The 25,929-nt window shown below is 37.6% G+C and overlaps 1 protein-coding gene across 17 annotated transcripts in view; it reads left to right on the top strand.

Annotated features, from left to right (window-relative positions):
• Positions 1 to 25,929, top strand: part of CAB39L (calcium binding protein 39 like) — a 137,952-nt gene that overhangs the window by 10,349 nt on the left and 101,674 nt on the right. For 10 of the 17 annotated variants that reach the window (XR_001338760.4, XR_008620631.2, XR_008620628.2 and 7 more), the window contains exons 2-3: positions 4,031 to 4,168; positions 4,861 to 4,936. The gene's annotated coding sequence lies outside the window, so the exon portion shown is untranslated. The remainder of the gene's footprint in view (positions 1 to 4,030; positions 4,169 to 4,860; positions 4,937 to 25,929) is intronic. The other 7 variants (XR_008620630.2, XR_008620632.2, XM_014347432.5 and 4 more) reach the window with 1 other exon arrangement.

The following is a 25,929-nucleotide window of genomic DNA, read 5'->3' as shown; positions in this document are numbered from 1 at the left end:
TGCCTCTTAGGCATTAGCTGGGAGAAAAAAGCCCTTGAAGCTGACAGGTGGAAGCTTAAACATACTCAGAAGTGCAAGATAGAACACTAATAAAAATAATACCAGCTGGACACGGTGGCTGATGCCTGTAATCCCAGCACTTTGCGGGGCTGAGGCAGGAAGATTGCTTGAGCCCAGAAGTTTGAGACCAGCCATCCTGGGCAACATGGCGAAAGCTCGTCTCTTAAAAAAATAAAAAAAATAAAAAAAATAAAAAAATTAACTGGGCGTAGTGGCACACACCTGTAGTCCCAGGTACTTAGGAAGCTGAGAGAGGTCAGAGGATCTTTTGAACGCAGGAGGTCAAGGCTACAGTGAGCTGTGATTGTGCCACTGCACTCCAGCCTGGGCAACAGAGTGAGACCCTGTGTCAAAATAATAATAATATTAAATAATAACCAGCAATTTGCAGGGAAGCTTAAATTTCGCTTCTGAAGGTTTGATAACTGAGTTGGCTGAACTAAACTAACAGTAGGTTAACAAGAGAAAACCCATACAAATTTATTGATATGTAAGCATACATTAATAGCTAGCAAAATGTCTATGGGCATGCAGGGAAATCAACACTGCAGTCTAGCAGAATCCATGGAGAAGTGGCAAGCAAGGTGGAGACTGTAAAAAAAGAGGAGAGGTTGCAGGACCTAGGGGTAGCAGAATACAGATAATTCCCAGAAAGAGAAAGCCCCACCCTGAATAGAGAAGTCAGAAGAGGTGTAAGATCCATTAGACAAAATAAGAGACTTGAAAGAAAATGAGACCAAAGACGCAGTCTCATGAAAGTACTGCTTCTGGGGAAAGGAAAGAGGGTGCCTTGGAAGGGTCACCATCTACCTGGAGGCTTGGTGATAAAGAGAAGAGGTAGTAGCAATTAAGGATCTTGGTGAACCAGAATAGAAAATAGATACTCATTTCTCCCACCCAAAAAGGAGTCATTAATTAAAAACAAACAAACAAAAAAACACTTTATTAGGTACTATTTACTAAGAAATCCAGTTAAGTCATCTAAATTCCTTGCTTCTGCCTATACACAACTATATCTGGTTTAGGAAAAATAAAATACTTCAAGATGAACAGAAGATGGCAGGCAACATCCATATAAAGTTACTTTAGGTGGAAAACAAAATGATAGTCAAAACATTTCAACTGGGCTGGGCACAGTGGCTCACAGCTGTAATCCCAGCCCTTTGAGAGGCCAAGGTGGGTGGATCACTTGAGCCCAGGAGTTCGAGCCCAGCCTGGGCACTATAGTGAGACCTAGTCTCTACAAAAAATAAGGAAAAAAGTTTTTAAAAAATTTTAGCTGATGAAAAGTCTTCCCGAAACATCCAACTATAGCACTAAAGAAAACTACAGCACAGTACTCCTACCAGAATTTAAAATATCCTTAAACTAACATTTGTAGAGATAAAAAGTCTCAAATCCAAATTCAAAAATGCAAAACAAATGAACAAAAAGAGGAAGATATGAAAAGTGAATTTACTGAACTCAGGAAATAAAATGAATCAAAAGAAAAATCAGCTTTTAAAATGAAGTTAAAGCCAGATGCAGTGGTGCATGCCTGTAGTTCCAGCTATTTGAGAGGCTTGAGCCCAGGAGTTTGAGGCCAGCCTGGGCAATATAGAGAGACTCCTGTCTCAAAAAAAAAAAAAAAAAAAAAAAGTCATAAAGAAAGAAATGAAGCTAAATTCCAAGGTACATAAGAAAAGACTGGACTGAATATAAGGAGCATTGAGAAAAGGTATGAAAACAACCAAGAGAATGAAAATTAAATGAAGAAAGGTTAAAAAGTAATAGAAAGTGATTGATATAGAAAAGAAGTAAAAGTAGAGTTCCTAAGAAGAAAAAAACAATAGCAAAGCTAATAGTTAAGTTTCAATCCATGAAAACATTCTGGAAATAAGAGATGACTCCAATCTACAAGTTGAAAAGGCTCATTGTGTACTGGGAAAATTGATCCAGAATGGTCAGTTCCAAGTCATGTCCTAGTAAAACAGTTGGACTTTCAAAATGATGAAGAAAGATTCCTCTGGGCTTCCAGACAGAAAGGAGAGGTTAGCAACAGACTTCTAAACAGCAACATACAAAGCAAAACAGCCATGGAACAACATGTTTAAAGTCTACGAAAGTATAAGCCAAAGATTTTATAACTATGACTCATTCTTAAAGAAAAACCATGATAAATCCTACTATATTAATAAAAAAGTATTTAAATAGTGAAAAATGCCACGAGCAAAGTCAAAAGGCAAGCGACAAAGCGGGGAAAAATATTTGGACTTATATCACAAAGAGCTAACCTCCTGGATGAAAACACCTTCGTAAAATTCCAGGCAAGTAAGACCATCAACCCAGTAGGAAAATGGGCCAAAGATATGAAAAAGAAATGCACATGACAGACATATAAAAGATGTTCCAGACTGGGCGTGGTGGCTCACACCTATAACCCTAGCACTTTGGGAGGCCAAGGCGGGCAGATCACTTGAGGTCAGGAGTTTGAGACCAGCCTGGCCAACATGGTGAAACCCCACCTCTACTAAATATACAAAAATTAGCCGGGCGTAATGGTGAGCACCTATAATCCCAGCTACTGGGGAGGCTGAGGGAGGAGAATTGCTTGAACCTGGGAGGCGGAGGCTGCAGTGAGCCCAGATCATGCCGCTGCACTCCAGCCTGGGCAACACAGCAAGACTTCATCTCAAAAATAAAATAAAAGATGTTCCACCTTCAGTCATACAAAGAAAAATATAAATTAAAGCTATGTTAACGCATTTCTCAACAAAATCCAAAAGTTATACAATAGGCCCTGTAGACTGTGGGGAAATAGGCACTTTGATACATTGCTGGTAAAGATACATAAGCATAAACTGCATGGGAGGGAATAGTCAAAGGGAGGTTAGTCATAGCAGCATATTACTTGCACTTGCAAAAGATTGGAAATAACTAAAATGCCCATTAATAGAGAACTGATTGCATAAACTAAGGTGCATCCAGACAGTACAACAGTCTGCAGGTAGATTGTGCCCCTTCCAAGTCACCGTCTTTCCATAGAGGTCATAAAAAAGAAGGGAGAAAGTCTCTGTATACCAATAGAGAATGATCTGTAGAATACAATAGGAAGTGGAAAAAACAAAGGCATGGAAAAGTATGCAATGTATCTGCAGAAGGAAGGAGCAAGGTAAAGGTGCCAACAACAGAAGAGAGATTTCTCTAAATGGAAGTTGTTTCTATAGTTTTAACCCTAAATCATCATGTATGTCTACATATTCAAAAGTGGGATTAAATAAAAAAGTAGAATGAAAGAAAAATCTGAAAAGGAAATGAAACAAGTTTACACATCTATATCGCATTTTGGTGACATAACCACACACAAAAAGGAACAAATTCTAGTGGCTCTAGAACATAGATTTTGAAATGTACTTTCTTGGTGGGATATATTCAGTAGTAGTAGTATTGATGTACTGCTGTTTTGAAAGCATTAAGTGTTGCAAAATGTTTTTATTTTTTATTTTTTTTAATTTTATTTTTGTAGAGACGAGGTGTCACCATATTGCTCAGGCTGGTCCCAAACTCCCAGGCTTAATCCTCCTGCCTCGGCCTCCCAAAGTGCTGGGATTACAGGCACGAGCCAGTACACCTGGCCTAAAATGTTGATAGTTGTTGGACAAAACCATAAAATTTATCAAGGCTATAATGTAAGAAAATTTAGTCTGGAAATTCGTTTGACTGAGTAAAGTGAAAATGAAGCATAAAATTACACAGGAAAGCTAACATAATAGAGTTTGTGTTATATGGTAGGCACTTTGCTGACACTATATATATATGCTATATCATTTGTTTCTTGCAGCTGTACATTGAGACCCATCTTATTTTCCCACTAGGTTCAGAGAGATTAAAAATTTGCTTCAGATTAGCCAGTTACTAAGTAGAAGATTGAGATTTAAACCCAGATTGATGTGACTCCAAAGCCTGTGCTGTTTTTCCTACATTATTGCAGGATATCCATCAAATATTGAGAAGAAAGAATATCAGGAGCAAAGTGTTCTAAGTTGCTGCTCAGAACGTAAAGATGCGAACCCCAAATCAGTGGTTTATTCATTCTTCAAGCAAGAGCAATGCACTAAAGGAGAGAAGTGTAAGTTTTCTCTTATTTCTGATGGGGAAACAAACACACGCATACACACTCTTGTGATGGAGATAGATTTTACAGAAATTGTCGCTGGTGACTGAAATTAGTAAAGGTGTGAACTAAAAGTGGTGGAGTAGAAAAGAAAAAATCTAGCAGGCATGGGTTTTCATGATGTTGTTAAAAGCAAGAAACCCTTCAAAGCTTCCCTTTATGACCCTTCAGTGCTCTTGTATGTTTTGTGCTATGAAACAATAGAAATATGAAAGAGCTAAAATTTTACTGAACATCTAAGGGGAAGAAAGCATCCTTCAGTCAGGAAAGCCTTCCCACAGCCTTTTTGTAAACACCGACCTTTAAGATACTAATTTAAATAAATTGTGTTTCTTCCTTTTGAAGATGGGGGCTGTTGGAGATTTCAGAGGTACTAGAACCCCCTTTACCCAAACTAACGCTTTATGCTTCCACTGGTTTCCCTTGATGATAAATATATTTTTCATTCAGTTCAATACTACTGTTTGAAAGGTCTGCCACTTGAGTTATTGGGATATGAAAATTTACCTGTTTTAATTTGATGTATTAGTATTTGATTATGATGGAAATTTAATTTGTAATTCTGTATACCTGAAAGCAATAAGAAAATATGTTGGATTTACCATAAAGACTTTAAAAATTAATTCTAAAGCTTTTCTTTTTGTCAGAAGCTGTGGTGATCAGTGACTTTGGTGAAAGCTAAGAAGGTTCACACAAATTTGCAAATGATATACAACTTCTAAGGTAAGCTAGTATGATGACTCAATCAAGATTTTAAGTGCTCTTGACAGACGTGTAGACTATACTCAACATACCAAAATAAAATGTATCAGGAATAAATATAATATTGTATTTAAATTTTATAAAGCAGTTGCAGAAATAGTAGACTGATTTGTAGCAATATGATAGACTAGAGAGCCTGAATTCCTCCCTCCACCAAACATGTAAAGTACTAGATTCAGTATAAAAAATATCCTTTAACATGAATGGATGAGCCCATTAAGAAAATAAGGGAAACTTTCTGGGGCTAGAAACAAAACAAGTATAATATATCCTGTGAGATAAGCAGGTGCTGAAGTCATTGAATACTTTGGGGGCATCCATGGATTTCTGTTGGCATTGAAGCTTTGTGTAAGGAGCAGGATGAGGACTAGAGAAAAAGATCCCTGGGTCCCATATAAAGGTAAGAAGCCTGATCAGAGACCATCTTGCAAAGATATTCAGTTCTGGGTAGACTTAAAATCTTCCCTAATAATTCTTGGTTATCAGCTTACATTCACTTGAATTTGGGGCCTTAATTTACACAATTTTTATAGTTTCTAAAACTCCGCAAGTGGAGGATTTTAATTTAAATTGGACCTCAGTCTGTAATACTCTCAGGTACCTTGTAAGAACAATAAAAAAATCCTCCATGGAGGAATGTACGATCAATGCATTCATCAAATAATTGTAGTTAAAATTCTAACAAATAAGCTCATACACATTTTTTAAAATTACAAAATGTAACAAGGGAGAAAACATCAAAACACCAAGAGCAAGAGTCAGCAGAAACAGCAAACAACTGAAAGAGATCTATAGAGATTTTGATTATTAGAAATATACATTACATGAAATAAATATGTTTATGGCCAGTTGCAGTAGCTCACACTTATAATCTCAGCACTTTGGGAGACTGAGGCAAGAGGATCGCTTGAGCCCGGGAGTTCAAGACCAGCCTGGGCAATACAGTGAAACCGTGTCTCTACAATAAATAGAATTAGCTGGGTATGGTGGTGCGTACCTCAGGAGGCTGAGGTGGGAGGTTTGCTGGAGCCTGGGGGTCAACGCTGCAGTGAGCCATGGTCACACCACTGCACTCCAGCCTGGGCAACAGATCGAGAGCTTGTATGTATGTCTAAATATGTACATATGTACATAGTTTAATATGTTCAATAAATAAAATAGGGATTATAAAATAAATAAAGAGTAAGGGGCTATAAAGTGACCAGGTACCTTAAAAAAAGAATTGGCAAGAAATAAATACTCGTTTTTTTGTTGTGCTTTTACTCAGCTTAGTTATTTTGAGATTTATCTGTATTGTCTGTAATGTATATTAAGTTTATTCCTTTTTATTGCCAAGTAGTATGTCACTTTATGAATATACCACAATTTGTTTATCTATGCTGTGTAGATGGAGATTAATTTTTTCTAATTTTTAGCTAATACAGATAAAGATACTATGAATATTCATGTATAAGTTTTTATATGGACATATGCATTTTTTTCTTTTGAGTGAATTCCTAGGAATGGAATGGTAGGTAGATTTTTTTTATTTTTTGTTTTTTATTTTATTTTTTATTTTTTATTTTTTTTAAGACAGAGTCTCACTCTGTTGTCCAGGCTGGAGTGCAGTGGTACAATCTTGGCTCACTGCAACCTCCACCTCCCAGGTTCAAGCAATTCTCCTGCCTCAGCCTCATAAGTAGCTGGGATTACAGGAGTGTGCCACCAAGCCCAGGTAATTTTTAAATTTTTAGTAGCAACGGGGTTTCACCATGGTGGCCAGGCTGGTCTGGAACTCCTGACCTCAAGTGATCCACCCGCCTTGACCTCCCAAAGTGCTGGGATTACAGACGTGAGCCACCACGCCCAGCCTTTTTTTATTTTTTAAGAAGCCACTAAAACCGTTTTCCAAAGTAGTTATTAACAGGTAATTGAATAACACAATTGTGGTATATCTATACAATGGAATACTCCTCAGCAATATTTGTAACAAAGTGGATGAACCCCTGAACAATTATGCTATGTGAAAGAAGCCAGACAAAAAAGAATATATTACACTTCTTAAAAGTTCTGAAAAATATAAGTGCTGTATTGCAATGGAAGCATATCAAATGCAGAGGAGACAACAAGGAAAGGGAGGAAAGGAATTCAAAGGGACAGGAAAGATTTAGGAGGTTCACTATCTTGATGTGATGATGGTTTCACAGGTAAATACACATATGTCCAAACTTTTTGAGTTGTACGCTTTAAATATGTGCAGCTTATTGTTAATTATTTCTTAACAGAACACTTTTTAAAGAAACAAAGCCAGAAAATAGAAACAGTGAATAGAGGAACATGTCTTGATAATAATTCATGTGAAAGGCTTGCAGATTGAGTTTCTATTTGGATTATATGACTATTAAGCCTTTCAGTGCAATTCTATGAAAATAGGAAGAGAACAGGTATGACACTTGCGGTATTAACAGGAATTACGAATTAGGATTCGAAGATTTGATAACATCAGCAAAGATAGCCTTAGGCAGCCATGTCAATACCAGTCTCACCTCCAGATCAGAAACATCCAGACCCTGAGACCAGACAACTCACCTAGAGTGTACTTGAGAAAAAGTTTAATCTCTAGGATAAAATAAGAAATAACTAAAATCATTAACTTCCTAAATAAAGGAGAGTGGGAGTACCACATAACAAGCACAGGAAGCTAAAAAACTCTTGAAAATGATTGGTGAAAAAAGAAATGTACAGTTAGTAGGAAGAATTAATTGAAAAAGGGGAAAAACCCAGTAACTTTTTTCCCTGCCCTATACGCCAGTGGCTGACCAGTGCCCCTTCTGAATGACCCATTTGTCTTCTAAAATAGATAATGTTAGAGCACTTTCAATTAGGTTATAGCCACCTTGTATGGGTCTGGGAGCTGTTTTGTCTCTTTTAGGTAATGTTTACGTATGCCTTACTGATTTCCTATGGCAAATTTTATAGTTAAATTCACAGCATTTATATTATTTCTAGTAGTTCCACATTATTTGGGTTATCTTAATCCGCCCAACTATCTATAGCAGTTAGCAGCATGCAAAAGGGCATCTTTAGTTAAGTGCAATTTTTGAATTGTGCAACTAAATTTAAATTGAATATCATAGATCAAAATAAACCTCAGGCTGATTAAAAGGAGAATAAGTATTATAGCTGGTAGCATGTTTATCAACTTTTTGGACAGCTAGTAACTTTTCCATTTTGGAGTGAAAAAACAAAACAAAACACTGAAGAGCATTTTATAGAATAGAATTATTATATAACTTTTTTTGTACAAATGAATGTTGGTTAAACCAAAATAAAAAAGGTAACATTAGAAGAAATATTTGAACCAAATAACAAAGCATGTTTATGAGAAATAACTTATTAAATTTTATAAGAAAAATCTCAAGACTATAGTAAATGAAATACAGATATGAATTTATAGTTCTCATAAGAACAAAGTGAAAAACACAAAAAGGAGTGTTCAATCCCACAAGTAATCAAATAAATGCAAATTAAAACTATAAGAGAACATTTTATCTCATTCTAAATAAGCAAGAATTCAACGAGGTACTTGGGGATGGTGAGGTTTTGGTGAACCTCATGGTATACTCATGCTGGTAGCATCTTAGTTAACTAAACTATATTAAATTGCTTTTAGAAATCAGCATATAGCGAGGTTCTAAAAAATGTATGTATGTTTTGACCCAGTCAACCAATTTGTGGTATTTTTTCCTAATAAAATAAACTAAGTAAGGAGGGAAAAATAATGCATGAAAATATTTTGATAGGATTGACCATGAGAGTGACAAATGGGAAATAACCTAATGTCAGTGATGGAGGGTTAAGCAAATTACTGTAGTATTAGTGTTGTCAAAAATGATAATTTTTTGCTGGGTGCAGTGACTCATGCCTGTAATTTCAGCTATTTGAGAGGCTGAGGCAGGAGGACCGCTTGAGGTCAGGAATTCAAGAGCAGCTTGGGCAACATAGTAAGACCTCATCTCTAAAAAAATTTTAAAAATTAGCCAGTATGGTGGCATGCCTGTAGGGCCAGCTACTAGGAAGGCTGAAGCAGGAGCATCACTCTAGTCTGGGAGTTGAAGGCTGCAGTGAGCTATGGTCATACCATTGATTCATGTTTCTTACCTGTAAAGTGGGGCTAACATAATAATATTTGCTTTAGTTTTCTTTCAAGGCTATTGTAAAGAATACATATGAACAGTCTGGATATTATAAAATGCTATATAATTATAGTGAGGAATATTAATTTAGCATTTTTTGTTTACATTTGTATCAACTTAAAAACAAGTTTTCAGACATCTTTGAGGTAAACCATTTAATTTCTGGAATTTGGAAATATATATTCAAAATATGTGATTGTAATCATTGACTTGTTTATTTTTGCTATGCTTTCTACTTAACTTTTGTGGTAGACCGTTGATTGTCTATGCAAAAGTCATACCAACCTCCTACTTTCCTGCTTTCTTTTTATGATTGAGGCAAAAAATGCCACATACTTATTTTTCTAGGCTCCTTGGCACTTAGTGGGTAACTGTTTTATTCTCTTCAGGCCAAAGAGATATAGAAGTTTATTGGAGAGCTCCCTGAACAATATTTTCCCCCTAAGAAAAGAGAAGTTATGTGAAGAAGTTCCCCCTTTCCCTCCCTGTTTCTTTCCTTCCTTATTTGGGTGTTGTAAATGAGACTCTGCCTGGAATTGCCAAGCCACTGCAGCAGCCAGCCTCCAAGATGGCCCCCACCACCTGCTGGTATTTGTGCCCTGTGGATTCATTCTTCTTCCATACTGTGCCAAGACTGGTCTGTGTGACCAATAAAAAACAGCAGAATGTTAATTTTAAGATTAGATTATTAAAGACATTGCGGTTTCCATCTTTATCACGCTTTTGCTGATCACTTGCTCTGGGAGAAGCTAGTCAAGTGAGCATCCCTATGGAGAGGCCCAAACAGCAAAGAACCAAAGCCTCTAGCCAGTAGCCAGTAGTCCTTCCAGCTCCAGTCAAACTTCATGATGATTGCATTCCTGCCTGAGGCTGACATTTGAGTCAGAACCATTTAGCTAACTACTCCTGGATTCCTGACTCTCGGAAACTATGTGAAATAATAGATCTTAAGCTATGTGTTTTAAGCTTACAAGTTTTGGATAATTGTTACACAGTAGACAACTAATTTGATACTGGCACTAGAGGTTGATTGATGCAGTAGACTGATTGTGTCCCCACAAAATTCCTATGTTGAAACTTAATCCCTAATGAGATGGTATTTGGACATGGGGCCTTTAGGAGGTGATTAAGTCATTAGGGTGTAGCTGTCATGAATAAGATTAGTGTCCTTGTAAGAGTCCTGAGAGAGCTTGTTTTGCCTTCCACTATGTGAGGATACAGCGAAAATATGGCCATCTGTGAACCAGGAAGTGGGCCCTCACTGGACACTGAATCTGCTGGCACCTTCATCTTGGGCTTCCCAACCTCCTGAACTGTGAGAAATAAATTTATATTGTTTATAAGCCACCCATCTATGTTATTCTGATATAGCAGTTCAAATGAACTAAGATAAGTGATGTCAACAATTTTTTTTTGAGCTAGGGTCTTGCTCTGTTGCCCAGGCTGGAGTGCAGTGATGCTATCACAGCTCACTGCAGACTTGACCTCCTGGGCTAAAGCAGTCTTCCCATATCAGTCTCCCAAGTAGCTGGGATTACAAGTGTGCACCACCACGCCCAGCTAATTCTTTTATTTCTTGTAGAGATATGGTCTTACTGTGTTGCCCAGGGTGGTCTCAAACTCCTAGGCTTAAGTGATCCTCCTGCTTGGCCTCCCAAAGTGCTGGGATTGCTTTGGGAACAATCCCATATGAGCCATGGTGCCCAGCAACAAATATTTTAAGTGGGCATGGCTTTGGAACTTCGTAGTGGATGAAAGGTAAATGGACATTGAAGACACTGTCAGTGTGAATCTAAAGTATCTTGGAGAAACTGTAGACTCATGTTTTTTGGTGAGGTTGCCAGGAAGGGCTTAAAGGAAAATGGGAGAATCTTGTTAGAAACTGGAGGAAAGGGGATCCTTCTAATATAGTAGCATAAGCTTTATAATGCAACACTGTCACCTGTAGTAATGTAGAAACTAGAATGCACATAATGAACTGAGTACTGTAGCTAAGAAGATTTCCAACTAGACTTGAAGGTGCCACCTGGTTTGTGCCTAAAGAGTGACAGGAGCAAGTATGCTAAAGAAAGGATTGATAAACCTGAAGGAGCTGAGACTTGATGGTTTTGACCATGTCAGCCTCTCCAAAAAGCCTCTCCAAATGATGCTAAATTAAGAAATGGCTTCTTCTAAGTGAAAGGGAGAAATAATAATTTTCCTCAACCTTCATAAGTTCGTAGTTGGGACAGACTCCTGCAGCAAAAAACAGATCAACAAGAGAGAAATAAGCACGTATAGTAATGCTGCAGTGCAGTTCACATGAGAGAAAAGTAACTCAAGAGTGGCTTAGAGTGGTTTAGAATCCCAGCTCATAGAAAATCTTCAATAAAGAGCAATAAATTGGCTGGGCGCGGTGGCTCACTCCTGTAATCCCACCACTTTGGGAGGCCGAGGCAGGCAGATCACGAGGTCAGGGGATCGAGACCATCCTGGCTAACACGGTGAAACCCCATCTCTACTAAAAATATAAAAATTAGCCGGGCGTGGTGGCAGGCGCCTGTAGTCCCAGCTACTCAGGATGCTGAGGCAGGAGAATGGCTTGAACCCGGGAGGCGGAGCTTGCAGTGAGCTGAGATCATGCCACGGCACTCCAGCCTGGACGACACAGCGAGACTCCATCTCAAAAAAAAAAAAATATTTTAAAGAAGCATATTTTAGGGTGAAATATTCTGGTTTCCTTCTTGAACAAGGATCAGATAGATCCAAGGCATTGTCAGGAAAACTAAGGACAAAGTTGAGAGTGTGGCTGTAAAATCCTTTGTTAAAATTTAAGAAAGATCTAAGTTTCTGCCTCAGAGTACTTTTCAGTCACATAAAAGGGCCTCTAAAGAAAGACTAATGGTGTGACTGACCAATCCATTCAATCAAACAATAGCGCGTCCAAGAAACTTAAGGGGATGGTCCTTATCCTGCAGCCATTTCAGCAGAATCTCAAGGTAGAGGAGGGCTTATCTGAAAAAGATTTGTGCGTGTGGCTTTTGTTTAATGCAAAGAACCCCAGTGAGATTCCTAGGACCCCCACAAAGCTTTAAGAGGAATGTATTTTAAGGATCACTACTAGTTTGGATTAAAGGGGTCAGAGAGTACAAAATGAAAAGATGCCTTTGGACCCCCAAACTTCTACAAGTAGGAAGCATGATGAGAAAACTGCTTAGCAGAAAGCAAGTGCTACCTTTCATTAAAAAGAGTGTCTCAGAGGGCTGAACCTGGAAGATGGATCCCAGAGCCATGGAGAATCATTTCCCGATGGAAATAGGACTGAGTCTTAACGAATTTCCAGATCTCCAACATTTCCCTCTGTATTTTAGTAACCTGATTCTATGTACTTTGCATTTCCCTCCTTTTTTGAAAAGGATTGTCTGTAATGACTATCTCGACCTCACTAAAAATTGTGTGGGTCAGTGAATTAACTTGCCTCTTTAGCTCAGGGGTTGGCAAACCTTTTCTGTAAAAAGCCAAATAGTGAATATTTTTAGCTTTGTGCCTGTTTTTGCATAGTTTACCAAATAATTTTGCTACCAGAGCTATGCATTTTGCTATGTCTTGATTCATTTATTGTATTCCTACTTGGAAATTATTCCCTTGACAATGCACAACTGAACTTTTATACTCATCTCTATATACGTGTGTGTAGACATATGTATTTTTCTACATATGCCTATATTTTTGTATATGGATATTTTGGGTAGCAAGCTTTGTAATGATTTCTCCTAGTCTGTTACATTTATTCCTATAATTTTTGTTTTATTGATTGCATAAAAAGTTTTTATTTTTCATGTAAAAATAAAAGTTTTCAATATTCAAATTGTCTTTTTCTTCAGGACTCAAATTTTTCTTCTAAGGTAAAGTAAAAAAATGTTCTCCTGTTTAGTTATTTTTTGACTTTTCTTAGGTTTACTTTTTTAACCTCCTGAAATGTATTACCATGTGCATTGTGAAATATTAATTCAGATTCATTCTTTTCTAAACTGACATCCTATTTCATTATTTATTTAATTGGAATTGCTTTGTGCTTGTTACATTTTAAATTAGTTTTACTACTGAAAAATTTTTGGCCGTGTTTTCTGCTTAATGCATTCTTGTGGATTTTGTCAATCGTAGCTTTATAATGGTGTAATTCTGGTGAAATGAACTCAGTACCATTAACTTAAAAATATATAATTTGATATTCCCATCCTCTCATTATAAAATATACATTAAACTTATTTAGAAATTCCTGTCAGGAGCAAATCTCCATAAACTTATTTATTCCTTTATTAATCAATAATATATTCATGTATTCCTTTATTTTCCATCATTGGAATTTTGTGACTTTTAAAAACTAAATTAGTATTCTGAGAAGTTAATTCTCAAGTTTTAAAATAAGTTTTATTTCTTAAAACCATTCTAGATTTACAGAAAAATTGCGAAGATGGTGCAGAGGGTTCCCATATATCCTACAACCAGTTTAACTGTTACATATTAACATGTTACAATTAATGAATGAATACTGATACATTTTTACATTATCATTAATGAGAGTCCATACTTTATTCGAATTGTCTTGGTTTTTACCTAATGAGCCTTTTCTGTTCCAGGATGCCACGTTACATGTAGTCATCATGTCTCCTTAGGCTCCTTTTGGCTGTGACAGTTTTTCAGACGTTCCTTGTTTTTTATGACCTTCACAGTGTTCAGAAGTGTTGGTTAAGTGCTTTGTAAAAGTGTTCCTCAATTTGAACTTGTCTGATGTTTTTCTCTTTATTAGACTGGGGTTACGAGTTTTGAGGAAGATCGCAGAAGCGCAGTGCCATTTTCATCACATACTGTCAATGTGACTTATCACTGTTGATGTTGACCTTGATCACTAGGGTGAGGTAGTGTTGGTGAGGTTTCTCCACAGTTAGGTTTCCATTACCCCTCTTTTCATGCTGCTCTCTGGAAAGAAGTCGCGATCTATAACTTACACTCAGGGAGTGGGGAGTTATGTTCCACCTGCTAATTACTTGGAATTCTTCTGCACAGGAGATTGTCTCTTCTCTCCCGTTTATTTATTATTCAATTGCTTATGTCAGTATGGACTTGTTATTCTATTTTTAGTGATTTTTATTGTTAATAGAGTGAAGTTGCTCCCTTTTTCTTTCCTGTCACCAAAGAATAAGAATGCCATTGAAGTTATAACTTAGAAATTTGCCGAACAGATTTTTCTGTGTTTGTCATTTTAGTTAAATTCCTTAACTTTTCTAGGTCTACAATTACTTTTTGTTCTGTTTCACCTTATAGATGATGAGCTCTTTAGCAGTTAATGCTTATTTATGTTTGTGTTCTCCATGTGTTGTACCTGGCATATAGTTCTTGTTCAATAAATGTTGAATAAATGCATTAATAAGGTTGTCGTGTATGGGAAGAGAGTTGCTTACTTGTTTTTATTTTCTGGTTTTTATGAACTTTTACCTTTACAGCAACTTAGGGTCTGACTTCCCTTTCTCTCCTACTAATTTTTACTCTTTTTTAAAAAAATGATTTTATTTTATTTTTTGTAGGGATGGGAGTGTTGCTCTGTTGCCCAGGCTGCTCTGGAACTCCTGGCCTCAAGTGATCCTCCCACCTTGGCCTCCCAAAGTGTTGGGATTATAGATGTGAGCCACTGTCCCTGGCCTCTAATTCTTACTCTTAATTCAGAATTAGGTACAGCTGTTCTGCTTGCTTCACTAGAGTTAGGCTTCCAGTAGCTGACCTTTATTATTATATTTTGTGATCTGCACAGGCATCATCTCTTTAAGGCAGTGGTTCTCAAAATGTGGTCATTGGACCAGCAGAATCAACATCCCCTGGGGACTTGTTTGATATGCCAATTTTCACCTGCCCTAGATTTAGTTAATCTGAAATTCTGCGGAAAGGACCCAGTAATCTGTTTCACCTGCCGTCCAGGTGATCCTGATGATACTAATGATAGAGCATCAATGATCTATGGTATAGTCCTTCATGAGTAGCACAGCTGTTTCTTCCTCTTTTTATCCTCACCCAAGCTGTATCACATTTCTGCATTAGGTCTGTGGATTTTGTTTTTTCCTAGTTTTTATGTATAACTTGGAAAAAATTCTGTACACTGAGAATGTAAAAATAACATTTTCTAGTGTTCTTAAAAAGGACTTAGTATCATCTCATTCATAAATTATTTTGGTGAGTCTTTCCAGTATATTTTTTAATACTTAAAGATTGACTTTTAAAATGCTTTTGGTCTTCTCTTGTAAGAATTGCATGGTAACTAATATTAGAGAATAATAAATTTGAGAAGTGCAAGGAATTCATTCCAGTTGCTTCTAATCAACGGTAAGTTTAAGAAATAAAAAAGTAAGGGAAGCCGGGTGCATTTATAGTCCCAGCTATTCAGGAGGCTGAGGTGGGAGGATCACTGAACCTAGGAGTTTGAGACCAGCCTGGGTGACATAGTGAGACTCATCCCTCAAAAAAAAAAAAAAATTAAGGGAGAAATACACTTTAAAATTATATTTATTTATTTATTTATTTTGAGACAGAGTCTCGCTCTGTCTCCCAGGCTGGAGTGCAGTGGCACAATCTCGGCTCACTGTAACCTCCACCTCCCAGTTCAAGCCATTCTTCTGCCTCAGCCTCCCCAGTAGCTGGGAAGACAGGCTAATGCCATTATGCCCAACTAACTTTTTGTATTTTTAGTAGAAATAAGGTTTTGCCATGTTGGCCAGGCTGGTCTTGAACTCCTAGCCTCAAGTGATCCACTCACCTGGGCCTCCCAAAGTGCTGGGATTATAGGTGTGAGCCACCACGCCCGGCCAGAAATAAATTTTTAAATGCCGACTTTTCCTTGGGCTAAAATTCCTTGGAAATACTTAACTCTTTCCTTTATCACAAAGTTTATAATTTATAAATTAGTAAAGGCTTTTACTGTATAAGTGCAGTGTCAGTGGAGTGTTAATCTGAAGGGCCAGAAGATTTTGAGAGGAAAAGAAAATTGTTGCACAGTCAAGCTGTTTCATCTCAGTGTTGACATCTTTTGATTGTCTTTAATCATTCAGTTTGAGATCTTTATTGGTTCTTGGTATAATAAGTTATCCCTCTCTCCCCGCCCCCATCAAACAAATGGTATATCTCTTTGTGATTAAATAAGTGATTTTTGACTGAAACTTGGACATTTGTGTATTATTATTATTTTTTGTGTGTATTATGTTATAAGACTCTGGGTCTTAAATCTGTGTTTTAGCAGGCACCCTCCAACACTACTGCTGGGGGTAGACAGGGTTGCCTCATTACCACCAGATGGGCTTGGTTCTCTCCTTGTTCTCAGTTGACCGCCTAGGGGAGGGGGTTTGCTTGTTACTGCTGGGTAGAGGAGGAGGTTCAGGCTCTCCACTAGGCCTCCACTGGTACCCCTCTCATTAGGAGGTAGAGGAGTGCCTTATTACTGCTCTCTGATGGACCTCCACTGACACCATGTGGAGGGGAGGCCTTGGTACTGCTAAGTGGTGGTGAAAGTCCAGCACTCAACAAGTCTCCTCTGGCACCACTCCTGCAGTGGGGGGAGGAGCACCTTGTGACTGATGCGTGGGCTGCAAGTCCAGGCTCCTAAAGTGGTCTCCACTAGCGCAGATGGGAAGGGGGATATTAGATCATGCTCAAGGGGGATGAATGTCCCAACTTTCCCCTTGTTCCCCATTTAGGGAAAGAGCTTGGGGTGCCTCCTCTTACAGCCAGACAGGGATGGAAGTCTAGGCTTTCCACTTGGTTTTTGCTGGTGGGGGTCGGGTGGAGTTTCACTTTTTTCTGTGGTGTTTGTCTGGAGTTATTTATTGCCTTTAAGTTTTCTGTCTTGCTGCCCCTTTCATGTTCCTTTGGCTAGAGAAAGCAGTCTTTTTCCAGGGGCGGGCAGAGAGGGGAGGCAGTTTCTTTGCACTTGGTGTTCCTGGGTTGCTGGCTTCACCAGTATCCAGAGTGGGATATAGAAAGCAAAAATAAGAAAATTCAGGATATCATTACCATGTTTTCTCCTGGGTCCTGAGGTCCCTAGCCAGTTTGTCATCTCTCCACCTTTCAGAATCCTTTTGGTTTTAGTTGAAATATAATGTACAGATATTTTGCTCACTAGTTCAGATCTTATTCTTTGCCCTTAGATATGATGATTATTTTTTTCTTCATGCAGATGTGTTCTTCGCTTGCTAAATTTATTTCTAAGTCCCTTAGAATTTACTGTTATATTAAATGTAATAATTTTTTTTCTGCTTTGTAGTTCTACTTACTGATTCTTGACCTTACATGCAGCTATCTTTCAAATTCTCGTAATTCCAACAGTAATACTGATGCTTAGCATTTCTAATAAAGTTAGAATAATGGGTGTTCTAGAATTCTAGGATACATTAATTCTATCTCAATAAAGCAAACACATTTTATATAATAAACATAATGTACATGGCTTTTGGTTTTACTTAGAAGAATAAAGGAAAATATGTCTACCCAGAAGCCCCTACTTGCATTTTATTGTCCAGGACTAAGTCACACTGACTCCTTTAGCTGACATTCCAGCTACTTGGGAAGCTGAGGCGACAGCCTGGAAAATTGAGCTTTTATACTGTTTGGCAAAGTGATGAAATAAACAGCGTTTTGTTAGGGAAGAAGTGGAGAACAGATATTGGAAGGCAATTAGCTGTCTCTAATACATTGATAAAATATATAACTATAACTGCAAAATGCTAATAAACCAGCAGAGGAGTAGATTTGGGAAACATAAGATGAAAAAGTCAACAAGGTGAGGATAAATGAAGTTGTATCATTAAAGTATATTTATGCATTATTTTTCAGAACTGAATTTACTTACATAGAGAAATATGGCAAGACAAATCTATATGTTAGCCTACTTGTCAGTTCATTGGGGCCTCCTTTTTTTCTTGACAGTGCTGTAGAAATATTAATAAAATCTTGTACATTAAAGAATATTAAAATAATTGTCCTTTCACAGATATCTAAATGGATATCTGCAACTTCCTTAAAGTTGTCATCCTCTAATCTAAAGTTAATGCATTTAATATTTCTTATTTTATGATGGCTGTGATTGAATAATGTGTTTAAAACCTGGACAAATTGAAACATAGAATGAATTTAATTAATCCTATTTACTGTTTATTGATTCTTTTGACTTAAGTACTGGGATTGCTGATCTTGGCCCTGGATTTTAGAGATAGCTTGCTCTTTTGCAACTGTGGCATTCTTCTATATGATATGGAATAAAAGAAGGAAAAAAAGTAGTTTGAGCTCTTTGTTCAGATTTGGCAGGGTGGGGAGGGGAAGGTCATAAAATCCCGGTTAAAGTTTTCTAGATCCACCATCTCTTGCAAAGTATGAACCAAATAGATTAAAATAATAAAGTTTGGGGTTTTGTTGTTGTTGTTTTGCCAATTGACAGTACAGAAGCTGAATTTGAAAACTGTGATTCAAGCACTGGAGATTTTACATTTTGAATTTCATTTCTTCTTCTTCCTATTTTTTGAGACAGAATTTATTTTCTCTCTGTTGCCCAGGCTGCAGTGCAGTGGTATGATCTTGACTCACTGCAGCCTTGACCTCCTGGGCTCAAGCAGTCCTCCCACCTCAGTCCTCTGAGTAGCTGGGACTACAGGCGTATGCCACCACATGTGGCTAATTTTTGTATTTTTTTGAGAGACAGGGTTTTGCCATGTTGCTCAGGCTGGAATTTCATATTTTTTAGTGGAATAGAACTTTATGATTCAAAGGAGGAAAATAAACTTTTGAAGAACTTTTGAAAGACTTGATATTTATCGAATAGTTCTTTGAAAATATTTTGATGACTAAGGGTGGTTCACGCCTGTAATCCCAGCACTTTGGGAGGCCGAGGCGGGTGGATCACTTGAGGTCAGGAGTTCGAGACCAGCCTGGCTAACATGGTGAAACTGCGTCTCTACTAAAAATACAAAAATTAGCCAGGCATGGTGGCATGCACCTGTAATCACAGCTACTCAGGAAGATGAGGCAAGAGAATCACTTGAACCTGGGAGGGAGAGGTGGCAGTGAGCGGAGATCGCACCACTGCACCCAGCATGGGCAACAGAGTGAGACTCCATCTCAAAAAACAAAATATTTTGATGAATAAAATGTAAATTAATTGAAAACATAAGGTTCTCTTCAAATATACATGAGGTGAAAGAGTAAAAAGCACATGGCAAAATGATGCTTTTAAAATATGTTTGCTTGGCTGGGCATGGTGGCTCATGTCTGTAATCCCAGCACTTTAGGAGGTCTAGGTGGGTAGATCACTTGAGGTCAGGAGTTTGAGACCAGCCTGGCCAACATGGTGAAACCCCGGGCTGTACTAAAACTACAATTAGCCGGGCATGGTTGCACATGCCTGTAATCCCAGCTACTCAGGAGGCAGAAGAATCGCTTGAACCTAGGAGGGGAAGGTTGCAGTGAGCTGAGATCATGCCACTGCACTTTAGCCTGGGTGACAAGAGCGAGACTGTGTCTCAAAAAAATAAATAAACAAAATATGTTTGCTTTATTGAGATAGAATTAATGTATCCTAGAATTCTAGAACACCCATTGAAGTGTACAAGTCAGTAGTTTTTAGTATGTTCACAGAGTTGTGTAACTATCCTCACAATTATTTTAGAACCCTTTCATCTTCCTGCAAAGCAGCTCTGTAACCCTTAGCAGTCACTTCCCCTTTCCTCTCAACCCTCCTAACTCTAGACAACTATGAACCTATTTTATGTCTCTGGATTTGCCTATTCTGGACATTTTATATGAATGGAATCATACAATATGTGACCTTTTGAGACTGGCTTCTTAGCGTAGTGTTTTCACCCATATTGTATTATGTATCAGGACTTCATTCCTTTTTTTGCCAAATAATGTTCCATTTTATGAATGTACCACATTTATCCATTCAGCAGTTAATGGACATTTTTTTTTTCTACTTTTGGGGTATTATGGATAATGCTGCTTTGAACATTCATGTATAAGTTTTTGTATGGGTGTATGTTTTCATTTCTCTTGGATATAAACCTAGGAGTAGGATTGCTGGGTCATACGGTGGCTGTGTTTAATTTCTGAGGAACTATTGACCTGCTTCTAAAGCAGCTGCTCCATTTTACATTTTTACCAGCAATGTTTGAGAGTTCCAGTTTCTCTACATTTTTGCCAGTGCTTAGTATGTCTTTTTCATTATAGCCATCCCTAGTGGGTATTCTCACTTTCTGAATATTTAGCATAATGACTTGCAGGGTTTTTTTTAACTCAAATTTTAATTTCTGGATTGAAAACATGGGATAAGAATTCTGCCTGCAAGCACTGCTGAAAACTTCTTGGGGAAAACATAAGAGGCTATTACAGTTTTATTTCAGTCTTTCCCCTGATAGAATATACCCATCCTCTTAAGCTCCCTAAGGTGTATTTTATTGTTATTTTCTCTTTCCTTTCCCTGAAGGTTTTTGCTTCTGTTATTTGCTTCTGTTATTTTGCTTCTGTTATTTGCTTCTGCCAGGTGCCTGAGTCCAATTTAGATAATATTTTTAATATCGTTAACATATTATTCTATTGTTTATTTACATTACAGGACATGTTGGCTTCACTGTAGAAGGAAAATGTAATTTCTATCTGGTACAGTAGTGTTAAATAGTTAAGTTGCGTATGTTAGTCATATTTGCGGGAATTAGTTGGGGTTTTTGGATGGCCTGGCAATGCATGATTGTTTTCCTCATTTAAAATAGGCAGACTGCAAGTAGGCAGATGATACAAATAAGAGTAAAGGAAGTGTGCTGAAATTGAATTGCAGCATTGGTTACACAACTCTCCTCAATCCCCTAAAATCATTGGCTGGTATACTCAAACAATGAAATTTTGTGGTATGTAAATGATATCTCAATAAGGCTATTTTAAAAATTGGAATATAAAGTGCCCACTATCTCAAAATTAACTATTCAACACTAATCAGGAATGGATTACTATCCAACCATTATCTTAATCAGGAGTGGATTGGGTTCAGATAAGAGCCAGTGAGATTTTAGATGCCAACATAAACTGGGAGATCTAATTCAAATATCTATTTAGGCATCAAAGAGAAACACCAAATTACTATAGACTAACATTTGCTTGGTTCTATGTAGAAGATTTTGAGATTATCAGTTTTCTTTTTCTGCTTCTAACAAGAGCATCAGGATATGTAGGACCTCTTGACCTTCTTTTACATCTTACCTAATTCTCAGTGTGTGTTTTTCCTCCTCAGTAGGCACATTAATAATAATAATCTTAGCTAATATTTATACAGTGCTCACTGTGTACCAGGCACTGTTCTGAGTACTTTGTACATTAATTCATTTAATCCTTATAATAATCCTATGACATAGGTACATTATTTCCATTTTACATATGAGGAAATAGGGGCCCAGAGAGGTTAAGTAATTTGTCCAGGCACCTTGTAAGTTGCAGAGGCAGTACGTGAAGTCAGGTAGGAGGCTCCAGAGCCAGTTTTCTTCATGACTGGATACTCCGTTACATAGTGCCTACAGGTCCAGGGGAAGAAAGCACTGTCTCCTTGTCAGCATTGTTCAAACTGTGGCTTTCCACTCACTAGTAGGTCATAAAATCAGTTTGCTGAGCTGTAATCCACAGTTTAAAAATATTAAATTGAATAGCATAGACAATATCAGACTGCATCAGATGTGGTAAGAGCAGTTGTTTTGTGAAACTTTTGCTTTACTTGCACGCATGTTAGCTTGTTACTGGGGTTTTTGTGTTAGCCATATTTTTTATTGTGGGTCAGGGGCAAGGTTTGAAAGCACATTCTGTAGAAGGGCAATAGTTCTTCTATTTGGAATCATAGGCCACTGGCTCTGCTTTTTCTAAAGCCAGTAACAGTGACATGTTCTGTCCTCACTACAACCCAGTTTAGATGCACCTCCCCATCCATGAACAGTGAGACAGTTGGGGTAAAAGCAAGACTTCCCAAAAGATGTGGTTCAGCATAAATGCTCTTTGCTTATTAGGAAAGTCAGTAGTAAAGTTGAACATGTCAGAGTAAGCCTGAGTGAGCTTCTTTCTGAGAGAAAGCATTATTTGCTTTGTAGGACAAAAAACACAATGAAAACCAAAAAACTCCAGTTCTGTCTTTATGAGCTTCCCCACTCATCATCTAAAAGTCAGCACTTCCTCTCTGTTTTTCCTTATAATTAGAGACAAAAGGCATAGTAGAAAACAGGAAAGTAATTTATAATTTTTAAAAAATTAGTTGGAGATTTATTAACAAATATTTGTTGAGTGCCTACCATGTACAAAGCATTATTTTAGGTGCTGAGGATGAAGCAGTGAGCAAAACACACCAACATCCTGCCCTCACTAAGCTCACGTTCTAGTGTCACGACAGTTGTTCTGTATGAGGTCCAAATCAGCACCCTTCCTGTGCCCTTAAAACTTTACTCAACATGGGGTTATAATGGAAACTCAGAAGTCTATAGGCTTCACCAGTAGCATAGTGTAGAGTGTATAGATCATAAATATATCAGAGCCCACATTTTTAATTTTATTTTAATTTAATTTTTTTTTTTCCAAGACAGAGTCTTGCTCTGTCACCCAGACTGGAGTGCAGTGGCACGATCTTGGCTCACTGCAGCCTCTGCCTCCCAGATTCAAGTGATTCTCCTGCCTCAGCCTCCTGAGTAGCTGGGATTACAGGTGTGTACCACCACACCCCGCTAATTTTTGTATTTTTTTTTTAGTAGAGAAGGGGTTTCACCATATTGGCCAGGCTGGTCTTGAACTCCTGACCTCATGATCCACCCACCTCAGCTTCCCAAAGTGCTGGGATTACAGGTGTGAGCCACCGCGCCTGGCCACATTTTTTATTTTTTATTTTTATTTTTAAAATTTCTAGAGACAGGGTCTCACTGTGTTGCCCAGACTGGAGTGCAGTGGCATGATCTTGGCTAACTGCAGCCTCGACTTCCCAGGCTTCAGTGATTCTCCCACCTCAGCGTCCCAAGTAGCTAGGACCACAGGCACGCACCACCACACCCAGCTAACTTTTTGTATTTTTAGTAGAGATGGGATTTCACCATGTTGGCCAGGCTGGTCTCGAACGCCTGACCTCAAGTGATCCACCTCCACCTCGGCCTCCCAAAGTGCTGGGATTAAAGGCGTGAGCCACCGTGCCCAGCAAGCCTACATTTTTTTTAAATGCCTACTTAATGGCGAAAAAAAGCTGCTCCTTTTTTAAAACAAATTTTCCACTTATAAATGCTATTGTAGAAAATTTGATTGTTACAGAAAATTATAAAGAAGAAAAAAGTAATCTGTAATCTTACTACCCAGAGAAAATTACTGTTAAAATTTTGTTGTATTTCCTTCTAGTCTTTTATCTATATAAAATTATGCATGTCTCTGTATACACACACATAGTTGTATATATATAATATTTATGATTTTAAAATGAATTTGAAGTATTAGTCCTATTTCTTGATTTTTATTTAACATATTTTATTATGTGACTATATATGGCACTTAAAATATTTTTATATGTCTATAATATTCTAAGATGGTAGCATAACATAATTTATTCAACTGTTTCCCTTTTGTAGATACTCTTGGCTTTCCTTTGTAAATAACATTGCAATAACATCATTTAACATCTAGCCATCTCTATTTTCTCAGGATAGCTTTTTGTTAGTAGAATTGATATGTTAAAAAGCATGAATATTCTGGTAAATTGTTTTCTAGAAAGGTTCCTGGGGATTTTGTTCTACTCAGCGGTATACAAGATTCTGTCTCACTACATTCTTCTAGTTCTTATTTAATTTTAAGAACTGTTGCTGCCTCTATTTCTTGAAAAGAATGATTCATTTTTTATAACATTATGCTTCTTTTTACTAAGGCAAATCTTTCATCTGCAGTTTTGACTCTATCCCAATGGAGAAATTGTTAATCTTTTAGTAAGCATCAAGAATTGTATAGAAAATGCAGAATTTGTTTGGAAGAAAAGCATGGATAATTCATTTGTGATGAATGTTGACTCCACAAAGGGTTTGTTCAAGTATTTGGAGACGGTTGTTAAATTGCCTTTTAAGGAGGTATGTCCTTGCCGTTGGAAGAGTCTCTGTTTTGTTGCAGTTTAGGATGAGTTAGGAATACATATTTGGAACTAGAAGAGATAGAGTTTAAATTTTCTGTTTAAAAAAGGGAAGAAAAACTTGAAAGGCACAGGGAAAATCCAGCAGGAAAGGAATAGGAACTCTGGAGAAATGCTGTGTTGTGTATTGTGACACTTCACTGTGACCTCACATATAAAAACTTACAAAAGCCAGGAAATACTTGGTGTATCTGGATTTCTTGTAGAAGCCAGTTAAAAGGGTTAGTATTGGTTGAAATGGGACCAAAACGTGTTGGGCCAAGTGTACAGGGAATAGCTTTTTACCTCTCTCCAGGCTTCTTCCTTTGACAACAAATATATGCGCCCTCCCTGTCCACCACTCCACCTCAAAAACTTCCCTATGTATTTCCCTTTTAACCACAATTTTCTTTTCTCCCATTTCCCTACCTCTCTTTCTGTCCCTTTTCTACTTTCATTCCAGTCTTTGCATTTTTGCTAAAAAATTTTCCTATGCTGGGATATTGTTCCTTTTTCTATCTCACTATATGCAAATCCTAGTACTTTTTCAAAGTGCATCTAAATTCCCATTTCTTAGGTATTTGCTAACAAATCCTCAGGAAATATGTTGTTTTAGAAGAATTTATAAAGTCTATGATTTTTGTACAATTTAAAAAGTCCCATTTCTTTCACTTACTCCTTTTCTTTCCTCACTTAGGTAATCTCTATATTTTACCTTATGATAAAATATGGTAAAATATACCTTGGTCCCTTGCATATTTCTTCTTCCTTTTGTATTTTCTTCAAAACTTTGTATTCAGGTGTAATGATTTTATATAGATAGCTAAGGTTTTTTGTTTTGTTTTGTTTTGTTTTCACAAAAGTTGTACAAGCTCCTTGAAGACAGATCTTTTATCACAGACCTCTTTTGAATTCCTTAGAGAACCTAGTATCACACTAGGCTTCTGAAAACACCAATCAAGAGTTGCTTAATGCAGGGGTCCCTTACCCCTGGGCTGCAGACCTGTACCTGTCCATGGCCTGTTAGGAACCGGGCAGCACAGTAGGAGGTGAGTGGCTGGCTGGCAAGCATTACCACCTGAATTCCGCCTCCTGTTAGATCAGTGGCAGAATTAGAGTCTCATAGACAGCACAAACCCTGCTGTGAACTGTGCATGTGAGGGATCTAGGTTGCAGGCTCCTTATGAGACTCTAATGCCTGATGACCTGAGATGCAACAGTTTCATCCCGAAACCATCCCCTGCTTCCCAACCTCCAGGTCCGTGGAAGAATGGCTTTCCACAAAACCATCCTCTGGTGCCAAAAAGTTGGGGACTGCTGGCTTAACGTAATTGAGTAATAGTGGAGAATTAGTGAGATTTAGCCTTCAAACACATTGGGTATCCAATGCATATCCAAAGGCCATAATGTGCAGTTAATTTGAAAATGAGTTGCATGTGTAAATTTGCAGAATTATTGATAACATTGTATTGAAAACAATGACAGATTTTGCATGTTTATCAACTGTGAGAAACCAAAATATTTAAAATGAAAAAAATGCTTATTGTTAGGTTGGTGCAAAAGTAATTGTGGTTTTTGCCATTTTTTTTAAATGGCAAAGGTAAATTTTATTT

The sequence above is a fragment of the Pan paniscus genome, chromosome 14 (assembly GCF_029289425.2).
Source record: "Pan paniscus chromosome 14, NHGRI_mPanPan1-v2.0_pri, whole genome shotgun sequence".
NCBI classification, from domain to species: domain Eukaryota; kingdom Metazoa; phylum Chordata; class Mammalia; order Primates; family Hominidae; genus Pan; species Pan paniscus.
Note: the sequence above shows the minus strand (reverse complement) of the source record. Positions and strands in the feature narration are given on the sequence as shown.